Raw genomic sequence first — 16,530 nt, forward strand, 5'->3', positions numbered from 1 at the left:
TCGAATCAAGAACACATTGTACGCTTTACCTGGATCCGTTTCATGAAGTGCCTTGAACAATGTATGCAAGTGATGTTTTGCTTTAGTGTCTGCTCATTCTCTTTAGTTTCATGTATCTCACTGCCGAATGTTCAATCTTGTTCTTGTGTTTAGTGCTCTCATTGTATTTCCTATTTTTCCATGCACGCTGCTTGTTGATGCTGAAGTTCTGGGGGCTTAGGACTAGTCAAGCTATATCAACAGCTTTTTTTTCTAAAGCGCCCACCAACAGTGTACTTTTTGTTGGAAAATAAACCTATTATAATCTGAAGACCCGTATTTGCAAACCTTCTACCTGCCTGTAATCTAACTTTTTCAGTTGTAAAAGAAAAAAATGGGCAGTCGCTTTTTTGTGCAAACTTTGTCGAGCACTGGACCAGACATTTCACATAGAGCTGCTTACTATCTCTGTTTGCATAAGAACCAGAGTGAAACAAAAATAACTGAGAGCATCTCAACTAATACCTCGAAACTGTGCATAAGGAAACACTCGGTATATTGGAAGGGGAACGCGGGAAACCGACCAGCGACCCCTTACAAATGACTGGTTCTTAAGTGTATTTATTTGTATCCTAGACACGAATCATTAAAATCTAAGCTTATACCAATAAAAAAAAACGTGCCGCTTCAAGGTTAAAACAATTTATCCTTGTCATCCGACTCCCCATAAAACCTGACATGATATTCGGTTTTAGATAGCCACTGGAAACGAGGGCTTGTGGAATGACGAACTAATCCCTGGAGAAGGGTAACAAGAGGGACAAAGGACAAACATAAATCTCCAAGCACAGTTTGTGGAAACCAGTTAAGAGTGGATAAAAATGATCAGCTGATGACTTTGGAGTCATTGGCGCAAGTCAACTGTTCTGCGGACAAGTTCTTCAGGTAGTAGCCATTGACCGCCGCCGGTGATGCACAGCGAGCGAAAGTCCAGCCGTCACCGTGTTCCAGCAGGAACCGGATCCGGCAGTCGCAGTGCAGAGGGTTTCCTGGGAACAGCAACAACACAGGATGGTACTAGAGCCCCTTCCAATGGCGATGTGTGTTTGGGTTAAAGTGTGCGTCTTTGTTGTGCAAATGAAATATATAAATACAATTATTTTCACTTTAATTTAGGTGAAGCATTTCACGCGACATCGCCATGTTTTGCCATTGAATACCTGTTGTATTCGTTTGTCCCTCTCTAAAGTAAAGCGCTTCGAAACACACATATGTCTACTTTGATTTTTTCCTTAAAGGGGCGATGCAACGATATTGAATTAAAATGTATTTCACTTTCCACGAGCTTACTGGCACTAGTGGAACCAAAAGATACTCGCACGCAACGCCTCTTGCAAAAAAAAAATCATTTGTTACCGTGTAATTTTAAGGAGAAAAGCGAACATTTTCGTCCAATCTCTCCTTCGCAAAACTTGATGAGGAAACTGGGGGATCGCAGTATCCTCCAGTGACGATATCTGAATGCGGCTCATAGACTAGACCCGAGCATTGTGGGGGCACTCGATTTGGACTCGTTATGATCAATATTGCTCGAGAAGCTTTCGGTTCATTGCCCATGCCCAATGGCTGCACTGACGGCAATAGCCGAACCATAGCAATATCTGGAACTCAGCGCGTGCCCTGCGCCTTGCCAACCCCAGCTCGTGGCTACGATAAACACTGGCGGCATATAATCGGCTCAAGATCACGCGACCACTTGATCTGGCTGCCAGTTGAGAGGGTGCACGCTGCTCGTTTTCTATAATTTTTTTTTTCGACTTCGATTGCGTGTTGTGTCGACTTCGATTGCGTGTTCTGAAAACCGAACGGTGTGTATCACAGGTCATTAACGTCAGAAATCCGTTCTAAGCGCAATTTGCGTAATGTACAAAAATCGCTGCATCGCCCATTTAATATTGCTGCTTATGCCTGTGGAACATCTCGTAACGTTTTCGAGCTTTACTATTCATTCTCTTGTCGTATATTCGTATCCAAAGTATCTATCACCCAGATATAAATTGCTGCTCTCGTTTGTAAATGAAACCATTCACAGCACTTCAAACTTGTCTCAAAATAAAAAGCCCAGCAAATTTAGCGTGAAATTAAAAAAGAAATCCATATATATCTTTTTTTCATATTAAAGCAAAATATTCTACACCACATGGCCGTGATTTCCCATTAAAAAAGGTAGCAATATTACGCCTCACCAAATATACTGCGCGTCCAAATGTACCTTCCAAACCGACATTTCTGTAGAGGTTTGCGTCTTTACTCCTCTTTTTCACGCACGAAATAGCAAAAAAATAATACAAAGCACAGAGCATGTAATGTTTGGTGCTACGAGGAGCACAAAACATGCCAAGTTCGGTGCTGCCTTCTATGTACTTATTCTTTTGTTTGTGAAATTAAACCTTACCAACACCGCTCGGTACTTAATTAATTACTCCTAGGATTTATAAGAAGTTATCGTAATATATATATATATATATATATATATATATATATATATATAGTTTTTTGTTTTTATTTAAGCTTAACATGCTTGTTTAAAAAAAGCCGTGAGAGTTACACTTATACCGCTTGTGGAGGTCAGTTATGCGGCCAGGGGACATATCATAAGGGGCTAATCGTAACGATTGGTCGATTAATTAATTAAACTTCGTTAATTAACCTTTTTAATATTTTAAAATAGACATACGGTTTCAATTAGAAACTTGCTCAGCGTCATCGAAAAACACTAAATCAGTCATTTTCAGAAAGACTTTGAGCGAGTGAGAAGAGTATTAGTGCACTAAAGTTACCACTCGTGGAGCAGGTACAAAGCTAGCGGTTGCGATAAGGCCACCGCGCGATTTTTCCGTCTCTTATCTAGCCCCAGCCTTATACTTGCTCCACGAGCGGTAACTTTAGTGCACTACTACGCTTCTCACCCGCCCAAAGTCTTTCTGAAAATGAATGATTTAGTTGTTTTCGATGACGCTGAGCAAGTTTCTAATTGGAACGATATGTCTATTTTCATTTATTAAAAAGTTAATTAACGAATTTTAATTAATTGGACGACCGGCCATTGCAATTGGCCCCCTATAATATGTCCCCCCGGCCGCATAACTCACCTCAGCAAGCGACATATGTGTAACTTTCACGTTTTTTTTTAAACAAACGTGTTAAGCTTAAAAAAAAACACCCTGTATATATATCTTAAATGTGTGTACAATTGCAAATATTAAATAGCTGACGTAATAAACACATTTGTTGAGTGCACCTAGATATTCCCGGACGCAGTTGACATGCATCCTCCTGTGAAGATCCCGCCTTCGCGCTTGTTCCATTGGTCGCTGCTCGGTACAGCGAAAACTGACACACAAATTCCCAAGAAGAAGCGAACACGACAACTCCGTTTGCGGTCTAGTGGTAGGAACCGACCTCAGCATTTTAGTGGAACCGACAATTAACACTTCACTCTTTCTAACACATTGGCGCGCGTACCCAGCATCGACCTATGGAACAAGCGCAGAGTCCGGCTTATCACACGATGCATGCAAGTTGATGCTTCAAACTCCGGACGGGAGTCTATGCGGGGACCAAGTCGTCTTCTGCTTGCGAAGGAGTCGCGGTGACGTAAGAACCACGCCGAGCTCTGTTTGGCTCTGATTGAAAAGATAGTGGGTAGACCTCAATGCTAGATGCCTAGAGGTGTCTCCACTACTTTTTATTCTTTCCATCAGCCAATAAGAGATCGGCGTTCTGATAGCACAACCTGAATAAAAGCAACCGAACGTGCACTCTGAATAGGTGCACTTAGTGAGTAGTGTCAGATATCTGAAATTCAAATTTAACAAAAATAAAAAAAAATAAAAAAAATATCGCGAGAACGTTTCTTTCTTTCCTTTTTTTTTTGCAGCGAAAGCTGTTAGTTCCCCGATTTCGTAATGGCGTGAGCGCAAACGACGTCAGTTTCCGCGCTAAATTTAGCGTAAAAATAGACGTCACGTGATTTAACTCCATTAAGTTTTCCCGCTAAACTTAGAGGAATAGTTGACGTCACGTGACCTGTGCACTAGTTAAGTATCCTTGCTAAATTGGGTTGAAAAACACAACACGACCTTGAAATCATTAATTCATCAACAACGTATCGACGCTCAATGAACGCAACGTCATATCATTATCAGATCACCGTTTGACGCACGAGCGGCGCAATGTCAATCGATCGTTATCGTCATACCGTCGAATTAGCAGCACAGCTGCCGCGCTGTCTAAACGCATCGAGCACAAATAAAAAAAAAATATTACGAGAATTTTTTTTAAACATTTAAGGAGAATTAAGGCGGCGGACTGCGCCAAACATCTTAGTCTGGAAGGTACATTTCAGAGCGCAGTACTTTTGACGATAAAAAATAATGCAACATGTATTTTTAATGGGAAAATACGGCGATGTGGTGAGGAAAAGTTTACTTAAATTGGAAAACAATACACTTGCGAATTGCTTTTATTCGAACGTTGAATTTGCAGAGCCTTCTACCTTCAGACATTTTGAAATCGTTGTGAATACTTTTATTTATGAAGTAGAACAATAATTTATATTCAGATACTAGACATTTTAGAAAAGAGTACACGTGAAGACTAGTAGTAAAGATTAAAAACGTTAGGATTTAACAGCTGGACAATATTAGGCAAAAGTGTCAAGGTAGCAAATATGTCATTAGTAAAATAGCGCAAAACAACACGGAAGAAAGGGCGAGATAGACAGGAAGGGCGCTAAACTGACAACTGACATTTAATACAGTCTATAAAGGAGGAGAAGAAAGAAGCAAGAAGTTACTGATGCTGTTGCTTAAAAGAAAGAAACGTACACCCTCAAAGTTGTTATACATAAAAATTTTAAAATGAAATGTATGAAAAAGGTGAGTTGCTGATGACATTTGTGAGTGAAAAAAAAAACGCAAGAAATAAGAGAGAAAGAAAGAAGGAAGCAATAATTTTGAAACAAAGGAGAAAATTGCAGAGGTGCAAGATCGGTAATCGTAGATGATAAAAAAGATGAAGTTTGAGACCAAAAAGGAACCCGAGGTTGCAGGCTGAATACTTCTAGTCAAGTCATATGATTGAGGTAGTAAAGTTCCTTAGGTGATAAGGCGATCGATGGGGCACTGACGCACACCGCCCCGCGAGACACGATTGTTTGAGCTTCATACAACTCTCGTGTTCTTTTGGACCTAAAACTTCTTAGGATTTTGGTTTGGCTAAACAATGCTGAGCACATACAGTCCCTTTGCGTGTATTGCAAGATGGCCGGCTGGTGACGATCTCAAGGCTAAGGCATGTTCTCGCAAGCGTTCATTGATGCATCGGCCTGTTTGTCCCACATATATTTTGCCGCAGGTGAAAGGTATTTCGTACACCACTCCTCGTTGGCAGTCGACGTATTGTTGCTGGTGTCTTACTTTGCACTCAGCTTGCTGTGGTTGGAGATGGTTAATTCTCGGACACAACCGCCTAAGTTTATCTGGTGCAGAGAGTGCCACTTGGACTTGATATTTCGAAGCAATCTTTTTTAAGTTGTGTGTAATCTGATGAATGTATGGCAGCACTACTGGTCGTTGGTTCTTCTCTCGTGTGCGCACTCGTTGTCCACTGTTGCTGAGTAATGATTCGGCGACTTCAAACAAAATCGAACTCGGGTCTTGAGGCGCTGCACTTGAGCTTGAAAACTCTCAGCCGCGGAATGTGTGCACGACTTTTTTAAGGCTGCACTCATTGTGCTTTTGACAATTCCTCTCTTGATGATTTTGGAGTGAGCTGAGTCGTACTGAAGCAGGCCTTTTTTGGTTCTTGGCGAGTATTTCCACCAAGTATGCCTGTCTTTGAACATCAGATGAAGATCTAAAAATTGAAGGCTTAAATTCGTTGGAGTCTCATGGGTGAAATTGAGCCCTTGCCCTTCGCTCCAGAAAGTGGATTTGATGGTGTGGATTGTTTGAGCTTCATTTTCCATGGGTCTCATTGAAAGAAGCACTAGATAATCATCCACGTATCTGAAAATGCGTGAGACTTGCCCTTTGGTGAGTGCATTATCGATGGCCCGATCACATTTTAAAAGGAAGATGTCGCAGAGGACTGGTGCCACACAGGACCCGATACATATGCCTTTCCTTTGTAGGTAAGACGTACCTTTGTACGTTACCACGGTGGCGGTTAGGTAGAACCGTAAAAGTTCTAGGAAAGATTCTACCTGTATTCCACTTTCATTTTGAAACTTCGTATTCCCGTTGGCCTCAATACATTCGTTTACAGCTGTAAACAGCTTGTTGTGTGGGATTGAGTAAAAAAGTTCCTCCACATCAAGTGAAAATCCGTATCGTACCGTTGCATCATTCAGTTGTAGGTGATGTATGACCACTTCAGAGTTAGGGATCAGGAATGGATCATTTAGTTTGAGGTTAGACAGATGTTTCATTAGATAGCGAGACAACACCCCTTGGCACGATCCTTTTTCAGTCACTACCACTCGGAACGGCACTCTTTTTTGTGTGTTTTGGCAGTGAAAAACATGTCTAAGTGGTCCTTCCCAGGTAGCACACCGCGTCGGCCGGTATCGGGACTACGCCGGCCGGTCCTGGTAACAGGATGGCGGCGCCCGGCCATTGGCGCCGGTGAGCTACCGGCCCCGGCCGGCGTCGGGGTTTCGTCTTGCTCACTGGCCAGTTCAGCCGAAGAAGTTACAGTGACTGGCCGGCATCGGGTTTTTGCTGTCTTTGCTGGCCAGTCTTTCCATGGAGGTTCCAGTAACTGGCCGGCATTGGTATTTTGCTGTCTTTGATGGCCGGTATTTACATGGAAGTTCAGTAACTGGCCGGCATCGGCACTTTGCTGTCTCTGATGGCCAGTATTTACACGGAAGTTCAGCGACTGGCCGGCATCGGCGCTTTGCTGTTTAGGCTGGCGAGCCCCGCCATGGAAGTTCCGTTTACTAACCGACATCGTTTTATCTTTTTTTTTTTTTTTTTTGCCGTTTTTACTATGCAGTCAAGTCATTCAGATTCTGACGAACTGTGGCAATTCATGAATAGCGAGTGGAAATATTCGCATAGATCAATCCTTTGCAAATAACTGCCGACGCTGGTGTATTTGATCCCAGCATGGCAAGGCTGACGTGTTTTATTGCGAAAACGCGAGAAAAAAACAATGCGGCGAGGAACATTTGCAGTTCAGGATTCGAGAATCTGACCACCGACGCCATGAAGAATAAATTTCACAACGCCGAACGATACCTTTTCAGGAAGCTAGTTTAATTTGATGCACTATACTTGAGGTCGGTGGTATACGCACGTATTTGGCTCTGATAAGAAAATTAAAATAAAAACGGTATAGCGGAGAATCCGAATGAAGAGCAACAACCACAATTAACAAACACGTGGCATGATTGAGCACGCGCTTTGAGTTACAAAAACTATAATTTGCATTGCATTGCAGAATCTGGACAAGAAAGAGATGTGTGTATTGCTTATGACGCTACGAGAGATACACAACTCTCCTGAGATCGTGTTATTGTTGATTTTAATTGAGTGTGAAAATATGCTATTTCAGTCAAGAATCGGCTGTTTTCTGTGGTAGTTACGATCATCTAACAGAAATATTTCAAATTTCGACATAGCCAGACGATCTGTCCCCCGGTAGCTTATGTTATATACGGCATACCGCACCAAAAACAAAAAAAAAACAAATATAAAAACATTTTTTTTTTTTTTAGCACGATAAAGGCGTTGTGGATGTTTACACTGCCGGGTCGTGAATGTGACCCCTTGACGCTGCGAAACATAAATGTTCTAATACCGAACGATGCCGTCTCTGAAAGCTAGTTTAATTATCCGCACTGTTCTTGGATCTCAGGAATAAAAACATGTCTAGGCCTAATAAAAAAGTAAAACTGCGGAGCGCAACCTCGATAAGTACAATCAGGCGGCAGGCGAGGGAAATATCACTGATGTACCAGAAGAAAATTAAGTACTACTTTCCGTAAGTCAGAAAAATAAGAGATGTGCTTAATACGTACCGCGCTGTGAGCTCAGCTAAATAACTGTCTTAAAATAGCGGTATTTCTGTTTTAACAGTGGGTAAAGTTGACCACCTTCAGACAAACTTCGGCTGCATCACTGTGGCAGTTTGACCACTTACTCATTTTCTCATTTTGCTCTCAATATTCCCATTATTATTACCTTCTTTACTTCGTTGAAAGGACTTGCGCTGTTTGCCTACTACACTGACCCAGAAATTAGCACGGAGGGAGCGAATTATCCCGGCAAAACAAGAGGACCACGGCTTGTGCATTGCATCAATTTAAATTTGGGCTCGCACTTTTGATTTCCACATTTTGCGTGATTTTTACCCTAAAGTAAGGGGCCGGCAACTGCAAAAAACATTAAAAAAAAATATTAAAAAGAAATAAAAAACGTAGTAAAAAAAACAATAAAAAACTTCGCGCTCCCGGGATTCGAACCAGCGACCATACGATCACCCGCATCGCGCGTTAACCACCAAGACCAAATCGCCAAATCGAAAACGCGTTGTTTTTAGTAGTTTATATGTCTGCTGAGTTCGTTTGAATACATTGTACGGTTAGTTTCGTATGTAATTTTTTGTTACGTGTTCAGGACGTATTTCTAATATTGTGGCAATTTTTGCATACTCAATGATTTATTATTACTGTGTCTTTTAATAGTTTTTAATGCGCTTTGCTGATCGTTTTATTGCAAGCGTCTTGAAGATACGCGCACATAGATTCCGTAAAGTCGTTAGACAAACATAATAGCCAACGAACGCGATCCAATCCAATCCGCAGCCTTGTTTTGCCGGACGTGATGGCCGTATGTGTTTCACGTCTCTGTCTTGAGGTCAATTTACCGATTAGTCGTGATGCGTGGAGTTTAACTTAGTTTCAAGTGTGTCCGAAAAAGAAGGAAGCGACTGTGAGCCGTGGAACTACGTCGAATCTGCTCAACAGCCAAGATCATGGCACGGTCGTTTCAAAGTAAGTTCCTTTCTTTGCCCGTTAGGGCTAGATTATTCTTTTTTCCGTTCAAAATGCTTGTTATTGTCTAGATCGCTTGCTTTCACCAGTATTACTAATTGTGCGCGAATGGTGCTATGCGAGGCTGTTTTGCTTCGTTCACAAATAGGCTGTGTACTCGGTCCAGGTCCATCAATAGCGGCGGAACTTTTTGGGAGATGGGGGGGGGACGGCGGCGCCGGCGGCGGCGGCGGGCGTGCGGGCGGCCGGCCGGCCAGCCAGCCGGCCAGCCGGCCAGCCGGCGGGTGGAGGCGGAAAGGGGAGGGGGAGGGGGGGGAAGTTTGATTGCCTCCCTCCACCGTATTGTTCACTGGTAAACTAGGATGTCTGGAAGAGCGCGGTGCCCCCCCCCCCCCCCCCAAAAAAAAAAAAAAAAAAAAATAAAGCACTTAACTTAGCGCGGTGCCCCTCCATCGTCTAAGCTCTAGGTTAGACACTACGGGTGGATTTCGTGTGCGTATTTGCGACCGGAGAGCTGAGCCAGGCAAAAGGCAGAGGAGGATTGAGCAAGTCCGTAGCTTCCGCCGCGCAGTCGTCTGCAAACGGCTTTATTTTCGTGACTCGTTATCAGAAAAGAATTGTCAAAAATTGGTGCCGCGATAATTCATCCCATGGTGATTTGCATAGCATACCGCTCCTGATCGCAAAACTTTGTGCCCACGAAATAATTTTTTGATGCCGCTTCTGGGGAAATTTACAAGCATGTCCTGGATTAAGGTAGTGTCTCGCCAGTTTATGAGAGGTATATTTAGTTCAGTGTAAGTATATAGTGTTAGACATGCCTCACCCAATCCTTGTATTTTTTCGTTTGGTACTGCCTTGAGCGAATGGTGTAGGTTGTAATTGTTTTTAGTTGTTGCATGATTGTAGTAAGGTGGTGAGCTTTACTAATTGAACACCTTGAAAAACAGTTCACCACAAAAGGCAAGGAGACAAGCAGAGTTACGTGTAAACCATACGCAAGCGCAGGCTCTCGACTCGCATGAACAGAGAAGGAAAAAATAAAGAATGCGGAAGGAGCTCAAGCACAGGCCCAAGTGGAATGCGCCGATTCACCCATTAGCAAGAGCAGATTTTAAAACCATAATTTCCTTGTCTGTTAAGGCAACAGATTGATGGCCAATACATAAAGACAGCTTAATCTCTCTCTAAAGTCTACGATGAATTGTCACCTACTTATGCACTATTTACACTGCTCGTGTGTCATCCTTATAGCCTCGTCCCACTAGAGCGACAGACAGCAACAAACGACAGCGACACACGACGAGCGACACACGACGCACGCTGTCCCACCTGGCGGACACGACGCAGGACACGGGGACGAGGAAACTTCTTTCCTAGTGGGATTGGAGTTGTCAACAAAACACTTCAAAATACACAGATAAACAGTCTGGCGATGCGGTTTTCATATTTTGCTCTTTGGGCATTAAATGCGCCGACAAACACGGTGAAAGTGGAGACAATTACTTTGTTTCTTGATTAAAGCTTCCGCTTCTCTTCATTTGCCGTTGGCGACTTTCCACAAACAGTCGTGACAATTGACACCAAACTTTTTCTGAACTAGAATACCCGAATCGTTCCTTTTTTTTGGGGGGGGTCGTTCGAGGAATTCTAAGTTAGCACCAAGGAATTTCACCCTGATTTTGAGGATGTTTAAAACTTCATATCCGAATGATCGAGGGCAGGCGTTTTATGGGGTGCAATACGGCATCCCGATCATCGCAGAACGTGATGACAAGTCTCGTCTGCCGGAATGGCTTGCCGCGGAACGTCGTGTCCTACTTCGTGGTGAGCGGTCTTTGGTCAGTCCTCGAACATGGGTGTATCCATCCTGATTTAGGGGCGTAGACCTCGGCGTCTTGAAGCACCAAATCGCGCACCAAGTTTTTGCGAGCAAAACCAGCCACAGACAAGCCTTTTGCAACATGACTGCCCAGCGCCAGCAAGCAAGCCGCGCCCGCAACCACTATGAGCAATCGAGGGACTGGAACTGCGGGAACGGGGAGAGGCCGCCAAGGGCTTCTCTGAAGGTCGAGCGGTGGAGCAAGCCACGGGAGGAAGGGTGGAAAGAGAGGCAACAGAGGGCACAAGCGGGCGAGGAGGATAAGTTTGTATCCGACAGATGTTCCTCGGTGGGACTGCTTGCTGCGCTTCAAGTCTAACAACAGACAAGAACTCGTCCGTCGTCGATGGTTTGTCGGCGATTGTCGCGGGTGTTGGCCGTTGCAGTGGGACAGCATCAGCGACACGGAACTTTGTGGTGTCGTCGGACAAAAATCGGTGTTTGTCACTCTAGTGGGACGAGGCTTTTAGAGAAAACTTGAATAATTAGCAGATACTGTGAAAAACATACAAGGGAATTATTTTAGGCCTTTGTTATTCATAGTATGGGCCACCAATGTGTTCGCACATCCGTCTGTTACCTGAGCTGCCAAGAAAATCGTGTTTACAGTCTTATGCATATGGGTGGGAGTCAGCACGTTCCACTTGGACCTGTTCGAACTTTTGCTAAAGCTCCTTCCGCATTCTTTATTTTTTTTCTTCTCCAATTTGTGAGTTGGGAGTCTACACTCGTATGTAGTGTATGTATTCCTCTCCTTTATTCCTTGTTTTTTGTCTGTTATTTTTCAGGATGTTCAATCAGAATGAACTCACCACCTTATTACATGGAAAGGCTGTTGTTAATTCCAAAGTGTCTGTAAAACAATCTACCTGACATCTTTTGCTCACGCCCCGGTTTCTGAAGCTCACGTTCTCCGAACACAGCCTTTCTGATTTCTCTGATTCTTTTTCTTTTTTCTTTTATGCTCAATAGATCAAGTTGTGAGTGTGCACCAGTCTGCGTCCTCTGTGTTCCTATCCTTTTGTCCTTGTCTTTTTGTGCACTTTTTTCAAGTTGGTCCATGATATTTTTTATCGTATATTCTAATCTGTGTTTTGATCTTTATACTTGCTGCAGTCCTTACCAAGTAGAAGTTGGCATTCACTTTCACCATCCTGATGTGAGTGTCCTGAGGCGACACAGAATGACAGCATCCTCTGCTGAAGGCCAGGCTTGATGGAAGACTGCCAAGGCTGTTCATGGTAAGGTGCTCTATATATTGAGCAATATAATAGCAACTTATTGCTGATAGGATTGTTTTTAACGCAGACTGTGTTTATGGACTGGCCTTTAGCAATTCCGATGCCACTCACGTGGAATGAAACACTCTAGGGGAATTGCGCATCCCATTCGTAAGCGGAATGCTGAGTTTACAACAGAAGTGTGTCTCAACTTGCTGCCAGTATTGCTGTGTGTGTTGTGTTTGTATTTTTATTTGTTTGTTTAATATTCCCAATAATGGCTGCAGCCTTCCCTTTGGAAGTGGCAACACGCAAACACAAATGGACAGCAAGAGAGGTGAACAGCGCCACTCACGCCGTTCGCCACCGCACCCATTGGTTTTCGGAGAGGTTTGCAGTATTGGTCTCTATGGTATTTGGTCATATATCGCACATGAACACAACCAGGGCACTGTGCCTACAATTCAGCACTCACAAGATTTGCGTGAATACACCCTGCAGCTGGTCGCACTTTCAGAGTAATTTTAATGTTGCAAAAATGAATAATGACATTGGCATATTTCTCGTGCCAAATCCTTCATGCCTGTTCCGAACTCTGATATCCACGAGATCACAGTAGAGTCGTTTCTGTTGTACAGTAAAACCTCGTTAATTCAACCCCCGCTAATTCGGATAATTTGAACTGTCGATCCGGTCCCGTCAAACATATGTATTAGTCAATGGCAGCAAACGCTCATTAATTCGGAGGGAACGCGGCGCACTATGGTTTATTCGGACAAATTCGGCAGGTGGTGCTAGCTACCGTCTGTTCCAAAGGGTATGACCGCTATCCATCCGAAGTGCGCACGTGGTTTTTCCGGTTTTCCAATGGTTCTTCGCTCTTTCGGTTCTCCGTGTTTCGCACCAGTTTTGCTCTGGATCGCCGTGCTTCAGCTCGTTACTCTCCTGGCATGGAAGCAGCAGAAGCATTGCTGCAACGGAAAAAGGGTAGCACAAGTGACCGACGACCGGAACGGCAAAATCGCGACACGCGGGGCTATTGTTCCCGAGCGTGCCAATAGCGAGAGTGACAGTCACGTTTTATGCCTCAACGCGGGGATCCTAAAGCCCGCCATTTTAACAACTATCCTATCCCTCAATTTTTCGCCGGCCACCCCTGCATTGAAAAATGCAACGTGACTGGCACTCTCGCTATCGGCGCTCGGGGAAAATAGCGCCGGCTGTCGCGATTTCGCCGCTCCGATTACTGGTCAGTTCTGCTACTCGTTTTCCGTTGCAGCTGTACTAGGCTAAGAATTTAGCGACGAAAGTGGAAATACTGAGGGCCTTGGAGGGCGGCGTCTCTCGACAAGTGATGGAAGGTTGCGACGTCAAGAGAAGCACTTTGGCTACATACGTAAAAATTGTGGCCGATATCCTACAGGCTTTCGAGAGCGAGAAGTTCAACACGAAAAGAAAGCGGCCTTGGAAGGTGGTGCACCCGAAACTAGAAGAGGCCTTGCTTTACTACATTGTCAGCGCACGGGATGCGTAGCTCCGACAGTGCGAGTGCGGTGGAGCACTCGACCGCGCTAAGGAAAGTTGCCGTCTCCGCCCAAGTGTCGTCCAGAAAGCAGGCAATAATAACAGATTTCTTCTCAAAATAAAGGAAACGTTTTCGCGCAGCTTTCTTTGTTCTTTCGATATTTCGACCTTCGGATAATTCAGACATTTTTGCCGGTCCCATGAGATCCAAATTAACGAGGTTTTACTGTAGTGGCACGGCAGACTCTATACTAGTTTTGCTTCAATCTTTGTAAGGGGGATGCTGTAATCCAATTCTACTCATCCCTGGTGTACTAGATAGCACCATATTTGCAGAGATAGTCTTCAGATTTTGTAGTTCCATCGAAATATATTTCAGCTTATAAAATATTTGTTATTTGGCTTGTAAATTTTCAAGCAGATCTAGATTGAAGGCAGCAAATATCTTACCTGCAGTCATGGTATGTGTCCGAAGTATATTGCATTAACATAATTGACCCAACCTCTGATTTTTGTTTTCAGTGCCTCTAGCGAATTGTGGATGCTAGGATTGCTTTTGTTTGTTTCACATTATCTACAACACTTTTTTCACCTTTATACTCAGTGCAGCCCTTGCCGAACGGAAGCTAGCATCGACTAGGCCAATTCGTTCCTGCATCACCAGCCGACCTGAGGATCAGGTCCATGGCAGTCTGCAAAGGTTGTTGATGGTAAGCTGCCTTATATATACAGCTGTGTAATAGCAGCTTGTCCTGGATGACAATTTGAAATGTGTGTTTATGTTTTAGAAAGTGAAATTCGCATGGGCATACTTGCAACGTGAAAGCTTACCAAGCCTATTCTGATCTTTCATCCTTTTGAGATTTCAGTACAGCCGTTTCTGCTGCACACATACTGCCTACTTCGGCCAGGTAGAGACTTGATACATATGAAGGTAAGCAGGCGATTATCAACTGCTCAGTGCTGTCCCTGGTGACGTTCTCTCCTTATCAGATGACTTACCATGCTTGGTTCGCAAGGCATTTTAAAAGGAGAGCAAGTTCGCTGGTGCATGATGCTCCCAGTACTGAGCAGTCGACGATCGCTTGTTCACACTCGTAGAGATCACGACTGTACTTCAAGCTCGGCAAGTGTGACACTTATGTGATTCAGCCTAGCTGTGGTGTGCTGAGCGGTATATGTAGAGCTAGTTTACTTGTGCACACACAGTGGCTGTGCGGTATAAAACACGCCCAATTGGCAACTTTAATGCAGTCTCGTGTAGTTCCATTGATGTTTTCTTTTGGCGTGCATGATATGTGTTCACACTTTTTTTTTTCCTCGCTTACCGACAGTCCTAGCTGTCTGCAGAGAGTAAGTGTGAAACATGCCAACAAGCCTCTAAAGCAGTATGCAGTGCAATTTTGGTCTATTGTGCAAGCGAGGAAGAAGACTGCTCGTTTGGCTGTTGAGGCTGCGACATAGACATTAGATAGTTTTATCTGAGCATTGTTACGACCCGCTCCACTCAAAAGGAAAGCACCTGCATACTCACAACGCTCAGTCAGCAACGACCAGTCAGAGCGCAGATGCCGACTGAGCGTTACGTGCGTGCCTGGTTACTTTCCTGCTCAGTGGCTGAGCGGAGCGGCCAGTAAAAAGCGCTCAGCTAAAACTTTTTCTGATAGGGGGTGGCTGACACATAGATATTTCAGGCAGAAGGATGGCCGACATTGACTCACATCAATTCTCAGTATGAGCAGCTCTCATCGCAATACGGAAATTATGATTCAAACTTCCTTTACTTCTTTCTGAAGGTTTTGAAGGTGCTCCTAGCAATATTGTTGGGCTAGACATAATCATACCCAGATCCACTCCAATAAATTCTAAGAGGATGAAGTCAGTTGCCACATAGCTTGTGCAAAGCTAAATCTGGAACTCACTCCTCCTTCCTGTTTTTCACTGTATTGAGAACCTTGCCTCAGTATGTGATGGGTCTGTGAAGAAAATTGACCAGATAAGCAATATTACTCAGAAAATAGATGTCCCATACATATTAACCTGCACCTACCAGCCACTGTACACCACCTCACTACTGATTTGTTATCTTTCTATTGATTTGCCTGAATTGTTCGCACCTGTAGATATTAATGATGATCACGAGGGAATGTTTGTTGTCATATGATGTCATATGCTTAAAGTAAGTGAGGCTTGCGGGCGTTTTCGAGGGCTATGGGGCATGCCGATGGTAAACACTCAATGTGAGTTTATGGTAGACGCTAATAATATATACTAGTTTCTGGGTAAGTCGCTATTTTTTATTTGGTGAAGTCTGCAGATGAGTTTTAGTCAGGTTGCCATTATGTGGGAACACAGGGGCCATACTCTGCAATATATTATATGTTTACATGTGTCTACCCAATCTCATTAGTATGTGTACAACAATGAGCTGTATTCGCGACTCCAACGATCTATAGGGGGCGCCACCACCAAACAAACATGGCGGCTGGGAACAGGTCGCGTCGGCTCAGCCGGGCCGCCTGAACGGGTAGCGCATTCAATTTAACAGATTTTCTTTTGTTTAATGCCCTATTTTATAGGTATTTCAACTGCGACGGTTAAGTGTAGCCGGTGCAGATAAACTTGCAGAGCATAGTTTTGTTTTCCCGGTGCTTTTTGTTCTTTTCATGTCAAACTTTTGTTTCGGAGGTTTCGTTCATTACCGAAACTATGGGCTCCGGAGAGACGGTAATAGACTCTAATCAGTTTTGATCAGGTAAGGAAAGCAGCGATGACTACAGAATTGTTCCACCGACAGTAATTTTCAACTAACTTGCATCACTCGACCATACGACTTATCTGTCGGCGAAATCGAGCTTTTG

At 43.9% G+C, this 16,530-nt stretch overlaps 1 pseudogene; it reads right to left on the reverse strand.

Moving 5' to 3' along the window:
* Window positions 1-864: 864 nt before the first annotated feature.
* LOC121047214 overlaps window positions 865-16,530 on the reverse strand; it is a 56,866-nt pseudogene continuing 41,200 nt past the window's right edge.

The sequence above is a fragment of the Ixodes scapularis genome, unplaced genomic scaffold (assembly GCF_016920785.2).
Source record: "Ixodes scapularis isolate PalLabHiFi unplaced genomic scaffold, ASM1692078v2 PGA_scaffold0__279_contigs__length_252992795, whole genome shotgun sequence".
NCBI lineage: Eukaryota > Metazoa > Arthropoda > Arachnida > Ixodida > Ixodidae > Ixodes > Ixodes scapularis.